The following is a 17245-nucleotide window of genomic DNA, read 5'->3' on the forward strand; positions in this document are numbered from 1 at the left end:
GTAGCATTCATAAGGACTTGGTGCTTTGCTTTTCAAAGTGTCTAACTTTATTTGTCGTTGAGGCCAATATAATAAAGGCTGAAAGGATTTTCTGCAAAAATGGCGTGGCGATGCTACTGAAAGTATAGGGTAACCCTGTTATATAAGGTACTCACAGAACATAAGCCATCTATTTCCTACAACTCACCTATAATTATTTGGAATTTGATTTATTGAGACTGTTGGAAATCTTCACGTGCTTGTGCACTTGAGGAGGCTGGACATGCAAGCCAACCACAGATCAGAAGAAAAACATGGAAAGTTGCACATATTGGAATACTTCTATGTGTGACTAATTAAACAAAGGAGACTTAGAAGGTTTGAAGGTTCATTGAGAAGAGAAGACTTAGAGAAAGAGAGAGGAAGCAGGAAAGATATGACAATGGGAGGGAATTGATGAGAGAGAGGAAGAGAAATATATCGACAAAGACAGATATAAAGAAAGTGGAAGAAAGAGAAAGAACTAACAAAATGAAATATATCTTTCTGAGAGACAGAAAGAGGGGGAGGATAGAGTATGAAGGAGCTACAGTGGTAGGGAGGAGAGGAACAGAGAAAAAGAGACAACAGAGAGACAAAAGAGTAGGCACACAGACAGGGAGATAATGAGAGAGAATAAGATAAAGAGATAGAGTGAGAGTAAGAAACAAATACACATGATGTGGAATAGAGAGGGCGAAAAAGAGAAAGAATGAGGGGGAGAGGAGAGACAGAAGGGGAGAGACAGATATGGGGCAGAGAAAAAGCGAGAGAAAAAGATAGAGGGGGTTGAGAAAGAGACTGAAAGAGAACATAAAAGAGAGAAAAGCGTGGGATAGGGCATAAGCTAAAGAGAGAGACAGAAGATAGACAGACACGCACAAAGGGAGAGAGTGGGACAGAGGAAGAATGGCAAAAATTAGAGGAAACAAAGACCAGACTTCAAGGGGTTGGTTAGTTTACCATTTTCTCCAGTCAAGCACCACTTACTTTTAGTAAGCAGTACTATATACTCTCAACAATTAATTCACTATTTGCAACAAATCCATCTGAAAGTAAGATTGCTTTTTCATCATAGAATTGCATCACATTCCTCAAATATATAGTCGTATCATAGTCCGGATGACGCATGAGAATTTTCGATTTTAAGGAATAGCTTCTACTACTTTCTAGATATGACTGATTCATCTAATTATTATGCATTTCTATTTGTAATAACCAAGCATGCAATGCCCTTTTGTGCTCAACCACATTAGGGAAGTCCTGGAGATACTGAAGCAGGATGGTATTTCCATAAGCATGTCAGAAATATATTTTTAAGTTTTACTTACCACGTTTACATAATGAGATGTAGATACGATAAATACATTTTTTTCAGCTCCTGAAATTACCGTGTTGGGAATATATTGCAGGAAAAATCAGCTCGTTTGTTCCCTTCTCAACAACAATGCTACCAAAAGTTGCTCACTTTTTTAAGAAAACGCTTGTTGCTGGACTAGACTGATTTATTAAAATCTATATGTCACTCTTGGAATCATTTACATGCAAAAAACATGATGCAAGTTTAGCAGTGCTTCCACAATGCCTTTTCTCATTTTGCTAGAGTAAAATGTATATGCATATCACTTATAAAAGAAGAAGGAAAATAGGGCAAAATCGTTTTGAACTATTGTTAGCAACAGTGCAACATTACTGACACTTGGCCAATCATGGTTTCGAATGGCTGTTTCCCTGCTATTCTTCATATGTAGGCTCCTGGGAGCACCTTCACCTATTTTAGGTAAAAGAAGAATTATAAACAGCTGAACACGACACCGACTACCCTGAAACTGACGTTTAAACAAAAGGTTTTGACAATCACATCGCAATACTCCAAGATGCATGTTTGTGCCCGTGAGGCGTCGTGCCTCGCAAGATGAGTCAGAGACTTGACCCAGTTAAAAATATCTGCAAGTCACGGCGTGGCGCGCGACGCATTCTTTCCAGTTTTACGCAGTTTCAACAACGCCTCCACGTTATAAGAAATATTGCAATACATTCTTTTCAATACTAAATATAAAAAAGAACGTCTTACCTGTTACACGCGGGCGCTGGACGGTTTCGGTCACAGACAAGATAACAACTCAAAGGTGCTAAATCTGTGGAGTTAATTTTATGCAGAAATTACAGATACGCCTTTACAATACCAAAAGCTCGCTCTTGCCCCTCAGGATTAACATTTAACGAAAATGAAAACAGTCACATAATTTCGCCACTAAACATTAGCATTACCCCGGACTGACTTCAGGAGACAATGACATCACTTTTCATTTCGGATTCCCACCTCCCTGAACAGCTGGCTCATGTCCATCTGTGCAGACGGTTCATCCGCCTATCCTGACACAGAAACACTCTGACGTGCTCTCGGTCTGGTAATCTTCTCACCTCTCAGTCCGCGCGTCATACTCTTCGCCTAAACGTTCCGTCTTAGAGGAAGACTGCATCAGTCCAGATATAAAGCCCGGTGTTCTCCCTACTAATTCCTTCTAAGCTGCCACGGTGCCCCGATCTTTCCACAATGGATCAAAGATGGTCTCACAAACATTTAAGTGTTAGCCATACAACATATCTTACATTTTACACGATTCTTGGGCGTCGCCCTGAATAAAGCTACCCTATTTAAAAAACGACCCAATTATTCCGGTGTCTATGTAGGTAAGAATTATTAATACTAACTCACCAAAGCCGTGGTAGTGTTTCCTGTTCACAATACAGAAGAACAGGACAAGCTCGTCGATTCCGAAGCGTCTGTTACTGTGGTGGGGTTTCTAAGTGAGCCTTCTATTTTAATGCGACCATCTACAAATAGAAGCACTGCGTGCCTTCTTTCTCTCTCTCTCTCTCTCTCTCTCTCTCTCTCTCTCTCTGTTGTGTTGTTCTGCCCCTCCCTCCCTTCTTCTCTCAGGCTGTCGAAACTAGGTCAGTATGCCTCGGCAGCATAGACCTGGCTGAGATCCAAGGGAACAGCTCGATAAACAACAGAGTAGCCTCGAGCCTGCAATTGGAGTTTTTTTGTGTTGTATAAGCTTTCCCAAGCCAGGTAAAACAAGCATTTGCAATGCAATAGGTCTCGCATTTACGGGAGTTTGAGCTATTGACATTGCAAATAACAATGCCTTGTATATTTGTTTTCGTTTTTAAAACATAAATAAAAGGCATTGTCATTTATAAATGCCAATAACTTAAACTTGCATAAAGGCGAGACCTATTGCATTGCAAATGCTTGTTTTAAATAAGGTCCATGAATTTGAGTGCTAGGTGTTGTTGTTCAACATGCCAATGTATCTTCAAATATTGTCTCTCCCCCTAACCACCTGGCGTGGCGATAATTGTTATCACACTTTTTCTCTTCGTCGTATTTCGGAAATAAAAATGTGCATTCGTTTTCTGCCGTAAAGGAGAGCGTTCCACACTACAAGATTATATTTTTTTAACAATTTTAGCTCTGACCCTCAGTGCAAAAGGTATTACATTATAGTTTGTTTGTATGTGCTAACCAAGGGTAGTACCAAAACTATTTAAATGTGTGGGCTAGCTGGATCTAGCAACCTATAACTGCAAACAAGAAAATGATCAACTTCATAAAGGCCCATTTCTACACTGTAACCACTGTAATAACGTGATACAGTCTAGTGGTTGGGGTAGAGTTAAGGGGAGGAACAGGAACGGGAGGAGCCGGGGACACGAACTAGGGCACTTAGAGTAGGGACAGGTAACCTAGAGGAAGCATAATAAAGAGCTCCTAAATATATGCCTTTGTGTAGCGTCATCATTGTAGCAAGATGCTACAGCTGGCGACGAGGATGGGATCGGGCACACTGTGCAACTGACATCGATCCCGTGACGCTGCATGACCCTGTCCCTGGTGGTGCCGATGAAGAGTTTGCCATCGCGACCACCGCAATCAAAGGGAGCGCTGCGGCGAAAATTAAGCAGCCAGAAACACTGCCTGCCTGTCCCTGAACTCCGTGGCTGCGAAGACTGCCTGGAGCATGGTATGCTGCAAGTGAGTGCCTCGAAGAAAGCAGCTAGCGCGATCGCGCGCCAAAAAGAATTCAAAAAAGCTCACCCCCGAAGCGTGAGTTTTGAGACGGAGGACGCGACGTCGGGAGTTCACCCCGGTCGTCCCCGCGCTGTTCGCTGCTGTGGTGGACGCAGTGGCAGCTTCTGCATCCCAAGACAAGCCCCTGCACCCGGTGAGTGCTGCGAGTGGGGCCGAGTGACTGCAAGTGGGGAGAAGAAGCCAAATCTCGGGAAGGCTGAGATTTCACAGCGGCGGCCATCTTTAAGTCAGGCAGCCACAGACATCCCCCATGTGACGACTGTGAGCGGCCATTTTGAGGTCAGGCGGCAAGAAGAGAAAACAAGCACAAGCAAGTGTAAAGGGAGGAACGGCAAACAAGCACAAGCTCCTGCAAGCAGCAAATCAGAAACAAGCACATGCAACTGTAAGAGATAAAGCAAGAAAACAAGCACTGGCGAATGGAAAGGAACAAACATTGATAAACATAAGCAAACAAGCACTGGCAAAGGTAAATGCGCGAACATTGACAAGCGTGAAGGAACAAGCATTGATGAATATAAATAAACAAGCCTTGGCAAAGATACAAGAACACGCATTGGCAAATGCAAGAGGTGAAATAAGAAACACAAGCACAAGCTAATGCAAGAGGCTAAACGAGCAAACACAAGAGCCAACACAAGCAAGCACGAGTAAATGCCAGAAGTGCAATATGTAAACAAGCACAAACAAATGCAAGAGCTGAAACAAGTACCCAGGCACAAACAAGGACAACAGTAAGCACAACAAGCATTGGTAAAGGCAAGAAATACAAATGAAACAAGCACGAGCAAGCACAAGTAACAAACAAAGACGACCTTGAGCACCATCGAGCACTGATACAAGCAACAAGAAGTGTGATGAATCGAAGTGACTTAGCAACAAGCACAAGCCAAGGCAACGATAAACACAACAAGCACAAGCCAGTACAAAGCTCGAATGCGACAAACACAAGCAAATGCAGATCCAGAAGCAGGAGTAAACAAATATCAAAGAAGCCTCTCTCATCAACTAAGTGACTGGATAACCTGCACTAGTCTGGAACGAAACGCAAGATCAAGATGTCAACGTTGCCACGTATCATTGCGGAAGCGCCACCGACCACCTTCAGTTAGCACGCAACACCAAATAAAGCGGGAATTTGCGGCGCCACGAGTCACGCATGGTGCAGCTGAATGGTGGCCATTTCGAACTCAGGAAATCCAAGCTTAACTCACTGAAGCATACCGAGACAGTCGCGCCACGGGAGGACAACATACAGTAGTCACCCGGGAGCGGTGAATCTTACCACGATCAAAGGAAACGACCAAACAAAGGCTCTTGCCCGAGGAGGGTTGGCAAAAGAAAACAGGAAACAAAGTGAACAGTCCTGTGACATTGTCATACTAGCACACTCCACTATCATGTCGTAAGAAAAGAAACACACAAGTCCAATCCCTGCATTGAAGTACCATGCCCAGTGACACAGACTGACATTCAGAGTTTGGGTCCCAAATGGAACCGGTGGCTGGAATCACTGGACGATTTTCTGTACACAATCGGTGAACGAAGAGATGAAAATGTCTGACACTACTCCTCCAGCTGGTGGGTCATGAGGTCCGACGCTTAATCAGAACATTCTCTGACAAGGACACAGAGACCTATAAAAGACTCCAAGAGAAACTACACGCCTATTTCAGGCAGACGTGGATCATGTTCGCATTGCCTTCAGTACAGCACGGCAGGAACCAGGAGAACCATTACCAAACTTCATCACCCGGTTGCAAAGCCTGGTACAATGCTGCCATTTCAACACATTTACAAATGAGGAAGCAGTTCGGCTCCAGATAATCGAAGGCTGTTCAAGTTCTAACACGAAGCGCAAGATCCTTCGAGGGCATTGGTCGCTAAAGGAAATCATCAAGAAGGCCGAAGTTGGAGTGCGGGTCAAAGCAAGAGAATTATCAAAAGAATTACACCTGAGTGCAAGACACAAAGATACCAGGAAAGAGACATCTCTCATGTCTGTAAATAAAGCCCCTGAAACAAACAAAACCAGTAACAGGGAGAGTGAAGGCAGACCAGAGATAAGACAGTGGGAGAGACAAAGTGACATGAAATACTCTGAGTCAACAACAGAAAAGACCGAGATGATCCAGGATTGCGACAGCGTCACTGATACAACCTCAAGGAGTTATTCAATCTCAAGGAGCCATTCAACACATGGTGCAAACAATTCTGAAGCAGATGACGTGTCAAGTGGGACGGATCGCACCAATGGACCAGATGACAGCTTGCCCCACAAATGTGCAAGAAAGACAAACTATAGAATACTGGACCAATCACGTCAACACTGGGAATCGGTACACGATCACACCCGTAACACAGATGTCAGTGCACAAAACAAGCGGGAAGAAGAAGCAAACCGGATAAGACGGGCTGATCCACTCAGACACCGGAAAGTGGAAGACAAACGCATCCCCGACATCCGAGACAATGAAGAAACTGAGAAGAGGCCATTATCATCACACGAGAGAGGCAGAGACAAAATACCCAGGGATCAAACACAAGAAATAAATATGTGGTTATCAAACAACTTCTCCAGCAAGATGACACCGAAGTCACTTCGAGAAAGGTACCCAGAGAAATATCCCAAAGAGAACTCTGACTCTAGGAGCAGCTTGTCACGGCATTCCTATTTCAGAAATCCTCCATTCAAGACACACCCAAAGGAACGGTATCAAAGGAAATTGACAAAAGACTCCTCCGATTCAGAAAGCATGTCTGTCCGATCTCTCGGGTTGACCGAGTCATGGTCCCAACAACGGCCATGGCATCAACCACTCGAACACACCACAGAACCACCGGACATTCTTCCCATCCAGAGTGACACAACTCACACCAATGTCTCTGAATACTCAATCACCCCACAAGATAACATGTCATGTCAGTCGCAGGTATATCAAGACATCAACAATATACCGTCACCTCTAAAGGGGTCAGCGAGACTGACTCAAAGGGCTTACAGAAGGAAAATAGACATAAAGGGCATTACCAACTGGATGGGAAAAGGCTATCCAGTCACTCTGCAAGGAAGACCGGGTGTGGTGACAGCGACAGATCATCATGCGACAGATCATCATCGGATGATGGAGGAACAGGTCCATGCCCAGATAGTTAAAGGGCTCACCAGTCTCGGGGCAAGAGAACCAAAGGCAGCAGATGAGTCCCCTAACAAAATTAGGAAGACACTTTCAGATAATGCCCTACCGGCTGGCATGCATGACTCTGAACAGGAGGACAGTGTTACCCCCGACCGGACAAGACAAAAGGAAGTAGAATTATATGCAGGTGCTCGGAAGAGAACCAGAACAACAGACACTCACAGAGGAGATCGAGCGTCAATTGAACAGGAGCCACCAAAGAAGACGGAGTGCCGCTATCAAGCTGAGCCCTTCACGGTCACCTCCCGAGAGGCAATCATGGTCGCCTCAGAAACTGAAGATGAGTGGATAACCCACAAGCTCATAGGAAACCGCCACGGATCTAGGAACAAGAAGATCACGCGAGACATTTCGCAACTTCAAAGATGCACTCCTGTGTTCAAGGATGATATCGTCAAAGCAACGGAAAGCCACACCAAGGAAATGGAGACGCGTCTCCAGAGCCTAAACAGGTGGCCTACAGACCCGTGTTGCTGATTGAGGAACTATAAACATGCTGGACGCTAAGTTAATTTTTCTTTGTTAACAAGGGGGGGGTGTAATAACGTGATACAGTCTAGTGGTTGGGGTGGAGTTAAGGGGAGGAACAGGAACGGGAGGAGCCGGGGACAGGAACTAGGGCACTTAGAGTAGGGACAGGGAACCTATAGGAAGCATAATAAAGAGCTCCTAAATATATGCCTTTGTGTAGCATCATCATTGTAGCAAGATGCTACAACCACTACCAGAAAGAGTTGTATAGCAGAGTCACCGGTAACTTCCTGAAGTACAGCGAGAATTGGTTCCAAGTGAAAAGCATATCCCTAAACATTTTTCTGCCTCACCACAGTTACATCATGAAATGTTTCCACTTCCGGAGTATTGCTTTAGGATTGGAAATTGGTGGGCAGCAGTGCAAAGGTTAAACGCTAGCCCTGGCACCGAAAAACAAAACACCCAAAAAATAAGTGGTGCCTGAGAAAGGAGCACCCACCTAACCTAGCTCACACAGTGCAAAAACATGAATGGGCATCTGAGTAACCAAGCTTCCAAGCAGGTCAGCCGCGGGCCGTGGAGGGAGTTACGGTGGGGCAGGGAGGCGGGGAGGGGGAGGGGCAGGGTGGAGGGAGCTAAACACTGGCATATGGATATTTGCAGGTAAGTACACAATTTTATTAATAAAACGAAATTCGTAGCGCGCACAGCATCGCATTTTGCGATGCAGTGCACGCTACGAAATTCGTTTTAATAATTAAATTGTGTACTTACCTGCAAATATCCATATGCCAGTGTTTAGCTCCCTCCACCCTGCCCCTCCCCCTCCCCGCCTCCCTGCCCCACCGTAACTCCCTCCACGGCCCGCGGCTGAAGCAGGTGTAATATAGCGATGGGACCACTTAATAAAGGCTGCTTCAGTATTTGCCAGGTATAATGATACAGGTTGAAATAAGGCATGTACTGCTATCACAAGCAGAAGTAGTTTACAAATATGATGAACCAGGCAAACAAAAAGCAGAGATTAGTCTCATTGGTCGGAGGATGTTGGTACATTCAGCCCAGCTACAGGATCATTTCACTGCACAGTTTACGCACCACTAGACCCAGACCTTTCAGGTAAAAGGTTATCTAACCTGAAAGCCGGAACCTGTTCGAAAGGGGTGCCATGGTTTCCCCATTTTAATGCCTGTCCCTGACCCTTTGGATAGTGTTGGAGAATTGACCCCACTCACCACAGGCATGCAAGGAGCTTAAGAGTTAATTTAACGTTTAGCCTGTATATTTCAACTGCAACAACATTTGCATCCACATGCTGTTTTAGGTCTATACCCAAACCTGGAAGATGCACTATTCTTGGGAGGGGGAATACTAAGATATAGCTGTTGTATTAAAGCTTAGCAGAGTTAAACTCACTGCTCCTTTTTTTCACACAGCATCCTTCCTATAGGAAGTGGTGCTGAAATAAAGGTGCTTTCTATCAGCACTAACTTTGTTTATATGCCCTAAATTGTGAGCCTCAGTTGAGGAGGGTAGCTCGAGGGTAAACATGAACACTATTCCAATATAGTAGTAGAAGCAGCTGACTCATTGAGTACTGGCAAGTTTTCCAGGGTTCCAATTGATTTCTAGAATGTACCACAGGAACGAAGATACGTCCAGGATTAGGCTTCTGAATCCAACTCGATCCTGTACGATCTGCTAATTCTCCGTCAATTTCTCAAAAGGTAGATTTGCCCTGGGGACAGGTTTGCAATGATAGACAGGCAGAGAATGTCAAAACTGTAGCATCTTTCATTCATACTGCAAGCGGCAGGCACCAATCAATCATCTACCCACTGAACTACTGTCTTCTGCCTCCCCTCCCTTATCTCGAAAAACCCTCTAAGGCGGTTTGGCTCCCAGAAAGGTTTCCGACTCGGTGTACAAGAGTTAACATTTCCACGAACCCCCAACCAAACCAGTTAACCCCTTGCATGCTGATGACAGCCCCCGGCCATCATGCATCACTGTGGGCGTGTGCTGATGACGGCTGGGGGCTGTCATTATCCTGCCCACTCTTCAAAACGGCCGCAAAGCGCGAACATTTGCACCGCATGCAAGGAGTTAAAAGACCGTGAGTCCGAATGTTGCCTGGCAACCAGACTGGGCCACACATGCCTACATTTAAACACAGGAAAGTGGAAGAATTGAAAACAAATATCGGGAGAACCTATTCCTCCCATTGACTGCTATAGATGCAGAGGCAATTTCGGGCGTGAGACAGCCAAAATCAAGCATTGACAGCTTAATAAAATGTGAGTATTCCGTTGGAATCAGGTCTGTTGGTTTGAATGCTGTGCCAACATCAACTGGAGGGGGGAGTAATGAACTCTTACTCTGTACACAGCGCTTCGTTCAATGGGTGTCCCGCATGTGACACCGTCTTCTGTCCACGCGCTACGAATTATTATAAATTGTGAGTAGTTAAGTGCACCCAAAACAGAAACCTTACTTTTAAAGCACACTGTGCATCAAATCGAATGCCGAATACCAGTTTTCCCGTCACAGAGCGCTTTGCTTTTTGGCCTGGGCATTCAGTAACAGGTTTGTATGTAGCGCTTAATCAGAGTCGGCCCTTGCTACAATAGCGTCCCGGACACAAAGAAATATGCCGCCCCCGTAGTGCTAGTGAATTATACAAGCGGCCTCAATTACCAAAGCAGAAGTTCCGGTTTTCTTTGCTCCTTGTCTGTTAGCTGGCAATGGCGGTCGCTTTGTTGTATTTGCTGTGCACCATGGCGCTTTCACCTTTTGAAGCGAGGGTGTTAGGGACTGCAGCTGTTCATAAAGTGAAAGTGAATTTTGCGCGCTGCGAATACAAACAAGCGACTGCCATTGTCCCGGCATTTGTTTACGAGGCTGGGGACACTGAGAAGATGAAGTAGTCCCAAAACGAAAGAGATACCGACCTACGGCATAAATTTACTGTAGTTGGTCGGTGCTGCTTCCCACAAAATGGATGTGACATATTGCATGGCCAGCCAATAATGAGCCTGCTAAGCAGAGCGAAGCCAGAGTAAACCAATGTCAAGAGGCAGGAGGGATTACCCTCCATATTCTGTTTACTTCAGGTCTTAAGACAGCGCATGCGCTGTCACGGCTCGACCTAAAAAGACCTTTGGGTCTTTTGAAGACTCTTGTTTTATGCATGGAGCTTTAAGTGGTACTGACAATATAGTAGCAACATCCCATCCTGTTCACTCTAATGTATGTATTATTCCAACGTCTTTAAAGTACTGGAGTAGAGAAGTGCAATCCCCACTAACCAAAAACGTTAAATAATTATTCCATGTACAGTGTTACTACATGAATTAATAAACTATCCACCTAGGCAGTCCAGAGTAAGTGCAAAACAATCCGTGATAGTATTTCACTATTATTGGAGCTTTTCAGAAGTTTATAGATAATACGAGCAAATCAATGTATGTTTAAATTCATAACAACCACAGACCTTGGGTAACGTATTGCCTATAATATGTGCCATGGAAGTTATGGATGGCTCCCATTCGAAGTGAAATGTATCAATATATCATGCACTGTTGTAAGGCCCGTTCTTAGTCTCCATTTGAGATTTTCTTTTTAGCTTGATATCTTTCTCTAATGGTGACTTTTTATACATTTCCTCTAACACGAAAATGGGCTAAATGCACATTTATTCTTTGTAGGCAATGTCCCTTTGTTGTTTGCAGATTTATTTTAAGAGTTGTAAAATCAGAGCGCAATGCCCTTGTCTTATTTTTCCTGTGCTCATCATAGACAACTCATTTTCTAGACAAACTAATGAACTGTTCTGCACCTCTACCACAGAATGATAAGGATAGTGTTTTATTATATAAACAGCGTCCGTATGAAGCTCGGTGAGAGGAGCATGTCATGCTTAGGTTATCATTGAAACATTGTGTGCTGTGATGGAGATTAGCCCTGCTAACTTCAACCTTCAGCCTGAGAAGGGAGATAGCCAGCACACTTAGACAGGTGCATTTGTGAATGCACTGAGACCAACTGCTTAACACATAATATCAAGGTATGGGGCTCTCTCCAGTGGATAGGGATTAGTGACAGTTAATAGTAAAATATCTTTTGTAATAATTAACATGGTTGATTCATTTGTTTTTTTCACCATCCTAATAACGCTTATTACAATGTTGTGTTCCATCTGTTTAGTAATCCCAGCTCATGTTTTTATTACAAGAATACGATCTCTTTCATTAATGTTGGAAAATGAATGTTCATATATTTTCTTGTTGATACCTTGCGCATGCAAAAGTGACGGACAAAAGGGTTAGATCTGTTTCAATGAATACCTTTGGAATCAGAGTGGTCATGTTCGAGGTTATCAATAACATCTATAACCTGGTCAGGTTAGGGGATTAGATGTGGTACTGTGAGCTAGCCAAACCAAACTAACACTTACTGATGATATAAGTAGACTAAGTCTCTATTGTTAAGTTCTTGTTGACATAATACACAGTCCTACTAAACTTATTGGAACCGTACAACAGAGGAAAACAGAGCATAACCTGATTCACAGCCTAAACAAAAGCTAAGCTCAAAGTAGTCAAGTCATTCTCAAACAAGTAGGCAATCTTTTCTCACCACATTAGGCCATCCTCTATACCCTTCTTTCCCCAGTGGCGTGTTTTCAGTGTATCTGCATGTCACAAGAAATGGACCAGGAAAAATAAATCAGAGAGCTGACTTTGAGAAGTATGATTGACCAGCTGAACTCAATGCACTGGACTGAGTGAATCCAACATTTATGGCCCTTCAAATACTGGAATTGAGTATCTTTTCTTTGCCAGAGGGTTACCCTGACGTCAGAGGATGAGATATCTGTGCATCATCTTTCGAGCATGTCCCATGCTAAAGAAGGAGCCATGATGATGTTTCATACTATGGTGCTAAAGTTTCCACTGACTACATGGGTGGTACAGAAGGGACAATAAAAATGTTTGTGGCACTTTATAACTTACAAAAAGAACAAGTGAATAAATAGGAGCACATGCACGCTTTGCTATCTGGCACCTTTGCTAATACTGGCTGTGAGTGGGAAACCTTGTGGATTTTAGTCTGCTTTGTTTGTTATTGTGCATATGGATGGCCTATGCTCAATCCTGTTGGAATAAAGTGCCACATGAAGGAACTGTTTCCTCACAAATCATCAAATTACTACAAGAAACAATTATACTGACTTGTTTGATGACATAACTTACTACTTCTTATTTCATCTCCCTGAGTTTTCACATGTGTGTCTTCAACCATTAATATTTTTTTAAACTTTGTTCAGGATATTATTTGAAAGTGAAACTTTGTAAACCACAAAAGTAGGGAGGAAACATGAAGATGTGCATATTTTATACTATCTTGCTTCTACATCTAATCTTTGTAATTTTTTAGAAAAAACATTTAAGAGTATCAAGAGCAATCCCAGTTTACACCACTCGACAAACAGTAGAGCAAATGAGGTAGATCTTATGTTAAAGTCCTGCATGCAACTGATATTTCAGAGAATATTGAATAATTTGCAGGCGTATTAGAACTGTTTTAAGGTTTCTTGTGCCAGTAAATTCAGTGCACATGTCTGCAGAGACACAGGCCGTGATGACAAGTTGTGTAGAATAAGAAGATGTATTAACCCCACCTGGTAAATACCATTATTCCAGGGTCAGAAATTTAACTGGTGTGGTCATTTTCTCCTATTTTGTGTTTTCGAATTTGGAAATGAGGTATAAAATGTAGGATCTATATTTAGCACACCAAATACTGCATGTTTTGTTTTTTCCGGGTCTTTTCTCCTAGTAAATTTCGGAAAGTTTTAGCTGCTCAAATTTATCAAGGGAAAACTGTGAGGGTGTCACTATTATCACACAACAGGGGATTCCAATTTGTGCACCTGTTTGGACAGGGATCACAATTTATACTTGAACTTTTAATGGGGGCCAGGATATTGCACGTATCGAAATATATTGCTTCAAATCACCACTCAATCCACTTGACCACAGTCAATCATTGGTTTCAGTAGCCCTGGATGTGATAATACATTATGCTTTGGAGATGTCTGAACATCCTGGCTGTAGGAAGGGGGAGTCTCTAGTTGGCGCAGTGCAGCACTGGCGACAAGCAGGGACTCTCTCTTCCCCGTCAGGGCTGAGGGTTACCTTCAAGACAACCTCTGCTTACCCTCTAGGTAGTGTGGCTTAAGCAGTCTTAGGCTAATCTCTGGGGCACATAGGGTTAAACATTTGCAATATTACACCATCACAACCAACCCACCACACAATGACGCCAAACTGTATTTTGTAAAAATATATACTCTTTATATAAATTTCAAGCAGGCTTGTAAATACAGTCTTGGTTCACTTTAAAACGGTTCCAGTGTACTTTAGATTAGGTTGCCACAGTTCTTTCTAGCAATAAGCAATCTTTGTTCAGTATTTTCAAAACAGTTCTTATTCGGCTTATTTCCCCCCAAAAAACGGGGATTCCAGGCTCCTCACGGTACTTTTCTCTGTCCTGATAGTCAACCAGGATTCCCCCAGCTGTCCGCGGCCTCTCTGTGCCCCTAGGTTACCCCGCAATAGAAAAACGGGCCCGGTCTGCCCCCTCTCACGCTTCTGGCGGGAGCGGCGGCCGGGGAATCAGCGCCTGCCTCTCCGGGCGGGCTGCGCGGCTGTGCACGGCTGACAGGGGGAGAGAGCGGGGGCCCTGGGAGCGCTCCACACGCAGCTCCGAGGGCTGGGCGGGACAGAGGGAAAGAAACAGTACCTTGCTGGGGAGTTGGTTGGGCGCAGGTCAGCGCGGTAGTCCGCGTCGCGTTGTCCTCCGTCCGATGTTAGGAGCGAGCGGCGGCTCGGCTCTGGCTCGGGGGTTGGCGGTGCGGCGCGGGCCGGGTTGCACTGGGCAAGCGCCTCGGGATTTCCTGAACGGGAGAGCACATACAGAGGGCAGCGATCCTCGGCGCAGGCCTCTTTTGATCCAGGCGACGTTCAGACGCCCCACGCAACAGCTGTTTCAGCGGCGGCGCGTTCAGGGGCACAAGACTCGAAGGGGTGCAAGCAGGCACCGGGCGCCACCTTCTCTTCATGATGCGAGCTGCAGCTCGGAGCCAGTCACGGTGCTTGGATCAGCTGGGCTGGTCTTCACGTTGCTTCTGGGCCCGGCAGGCGGCAGTCACTTTGTTTAGAGCGAGGGCAGCTCCCAGAGTGGTGCTGGACAGCGCGATTGTCAGAGCGCGCTCTGCTTTTCCTGGAGAGGCTCGCAAAAGGAAAACAGCGTCTTGCAGTGGTTCCTCTTTCAGGGGGTAGCGCCCACTGTTCCTGGGGCGCTGGTCAGGGGGCAAGTTCACAGGCAAGCCCTTGGAGATCTTTCAGCAGAGTTTGGCACAAAGTTCAAAATAAAAGCAAAAGTCTCTTGTAGTCTTTTCTCTTCCTCTCCTTTGGCAGCAAGGCACCAGACACAGGCCAGAGTCAGCACTCCTCCTTGTAGTCCTTCCAGGTCCTTCTCTTCGGGCAGAGTTTCTTCTGTAGCGCAAACAGGATCTAATTTACAAGGAGCAGGGCTCCTTCTTTTATACCCAGTTTCTTTTGTTCTAGCAAGCCAGGGGGGCCTCTACATAACTGCTCCAGTCTCTGAGCACTTGTTGTGGGTACTTCTGGCTTCTGCATACAGTGTGAGGGCAGGCACATCAGCCGCTCCCCAGGGGGGCAGAGCCGGCATTGTGAAGACAGGGGCAGCTTGAGCACTTTGTTGACAAGCTTCGGTCCGTCCTGGGCCAGGTGCAGGCTGAGTCATCAGTCGCTCCCCAGGAGGGCGGAGCCAGCATTGTGGAGGCAGAGCACAGCCTGATGCATCATTCAGGGGAAACTCCTACCACCCACTAAGGTGTCATCTGGCTATTCACTACCTGTCAACTCCCAGCCCTGTCACTCACACACACCAGACAGTCAGATCCACATCCAAGCAGAGGCGGGCTGAAATGGTTAGGCAAGCAAATGCTAACTTTCTAAAAGTAGCATTTGCAAACACAGGATATTAAAATAAACTTTACTAAAAGAAGTATTTTATTATTCTGAGTTCAGGCATACTAAACATTAATTTCTACCATGTTCCCTGAGCCTGCTGGGATTATAGAGTGTAATAATTCCAGCAGCCCATCTGGCCTAAAGGTAACTGGTAGCCTTACAATAGTGAAAAACGAATTTGGCAGTAATTCACTATTAGAACATGCCACACACATCAGGGCATGTCCTACCTTACACTTACAATGCACCCTGCCCTCAGGCCTACCATAGGGGTGACTAATATGAAGTTAAGGGAAGGTTTAGGGGCTGGCAAGTGTGTGCACTTGCCCAGCCAGTGTGACAGTACCAGACTGCACGCAGGTTCTGCAATGGCAGACCCTAGACACATTTTTCAGGCTGCTTCTGTGGGTGGCGCAACCAGCCCTGCAGGCCCACTAGCAGTATTTGCATTCACAAGCCCTGGCACTCCTGGTGCACTTTACTAGGGACTAACAGTAAATCCAATGAACCAATCATGGACATCAATCACATGTACACTTTACAATAGGGAGAGCATATGCACTTTGGCACTGGTCAGCAGTGGCAAAGTGCCCAGAGTCATTAAACCAACAAAAACAGGTCAGAGAGAGTATTGGAGGAAGGCAAAAAGTTTAGGGATGACCCTGCCAAGAGGCCCAGGTCCAACACAACCCCCTTCCAGCCAAAACGCAGGGTAGACCAATCACCACTGTGATGGGCTTCCCTGCTTCGGGCGATAGAACATGGACCTGGCCCGCAACAGCAGGGGCACATTCCAGTTCTACGCCAAACTGAACCCATTTCAAATCCTCTGTCCATACTCTCCGGGTCCACCCAGCTAATCCATGGGGCACCCTTTTCTTCCTCTGTGGACACCACCTGTGCAGCCTCTAACCTTAATTCGATCACAGGTGTGTCCCAACAGGCAGACTGAAAAATGTCACAGTAGCCTATGACAGTAGTCAGGAATGAGACCCAGGCCTTATGCCTCTCAGGGCTCTCAAACCTCTGTGGCCTTAAAGAGCGGGGGGCATTAGCCCCAGGTGCTTGGCACCCTTTGTCCACTCTGCCTCCTGTCAGGTCAGGTATGTCACCCTGGCGCTGACCCACCAGCCCCAGGTCTGTACCTGGCGGCTGTACCAAAGACTGGGGTGGCCTCTCCCACACCCGGTCCTCCTCCTTGGGGCTCTGTACCCTCCCACCTGGAGTGGTACCCCCTTCCAGAATTGTCAGGGCACCTGGGGCAGGTGACTTGCACAATTCGCTCACCAGTTCAGGGTGCTATCCTGCAACTGGGGCACCAGGTCAGGGGGGACACCCTGCACCTGGCCCTTAAACCTAGGGTCTAAACCCTCAAGCCGCACCGGGGT

At 45.5% G+C, this 17245-nt stretch overlaps 1 protein-coding gene across 5 annotated transcripts in view; it reads right to left on the minus strand.

The window, feature by feature from the left end:
- The window catches only part of LOC144769206 (F-box/LRR-repeat protein 3-like), a 139249-nt gene extending 136342 nt beyond the window's left edge, over window positions 1–2907 (minus strand). For 2 of the 5 annotated variants that reach the window (XM_078653230.1, XM_078653228.1), the window contains exons 1-2: window positions 2738–2907; window positions 2093–2156 (exon numbers count right to left, since the gene is read on the minus strand). The gene's annotated coding sequence lies outside the window, so the exon portion shown is untranslated. Of the gene's footprint in view, window positions 1–187; window positions 257–2092; window positions 2157–2737 lie in introns of all 5 variants that reach the window. The other 3 variants (XM_078653231.1, XM_078653229.1, XM_078653227.1) reach the window with 2 other exon arrangements.
- Between the last annotated feature and the right edge of the window lie 14338 nt (window positions 2908–17245).

This window comes from Lissotriton helveticus, chromosome 7, assembly GCF_964261635.1.
Source record: "Lissotriton helveticus chromosome 7, aLisHel1.1, whole genome shotgun sequence".
Lineage (NCBI taxonomy): Eukaryota > Metazoa > Chordata > Amphibia > Caudata > Salamandridae > Lissotriton > Lissotriton helveticus.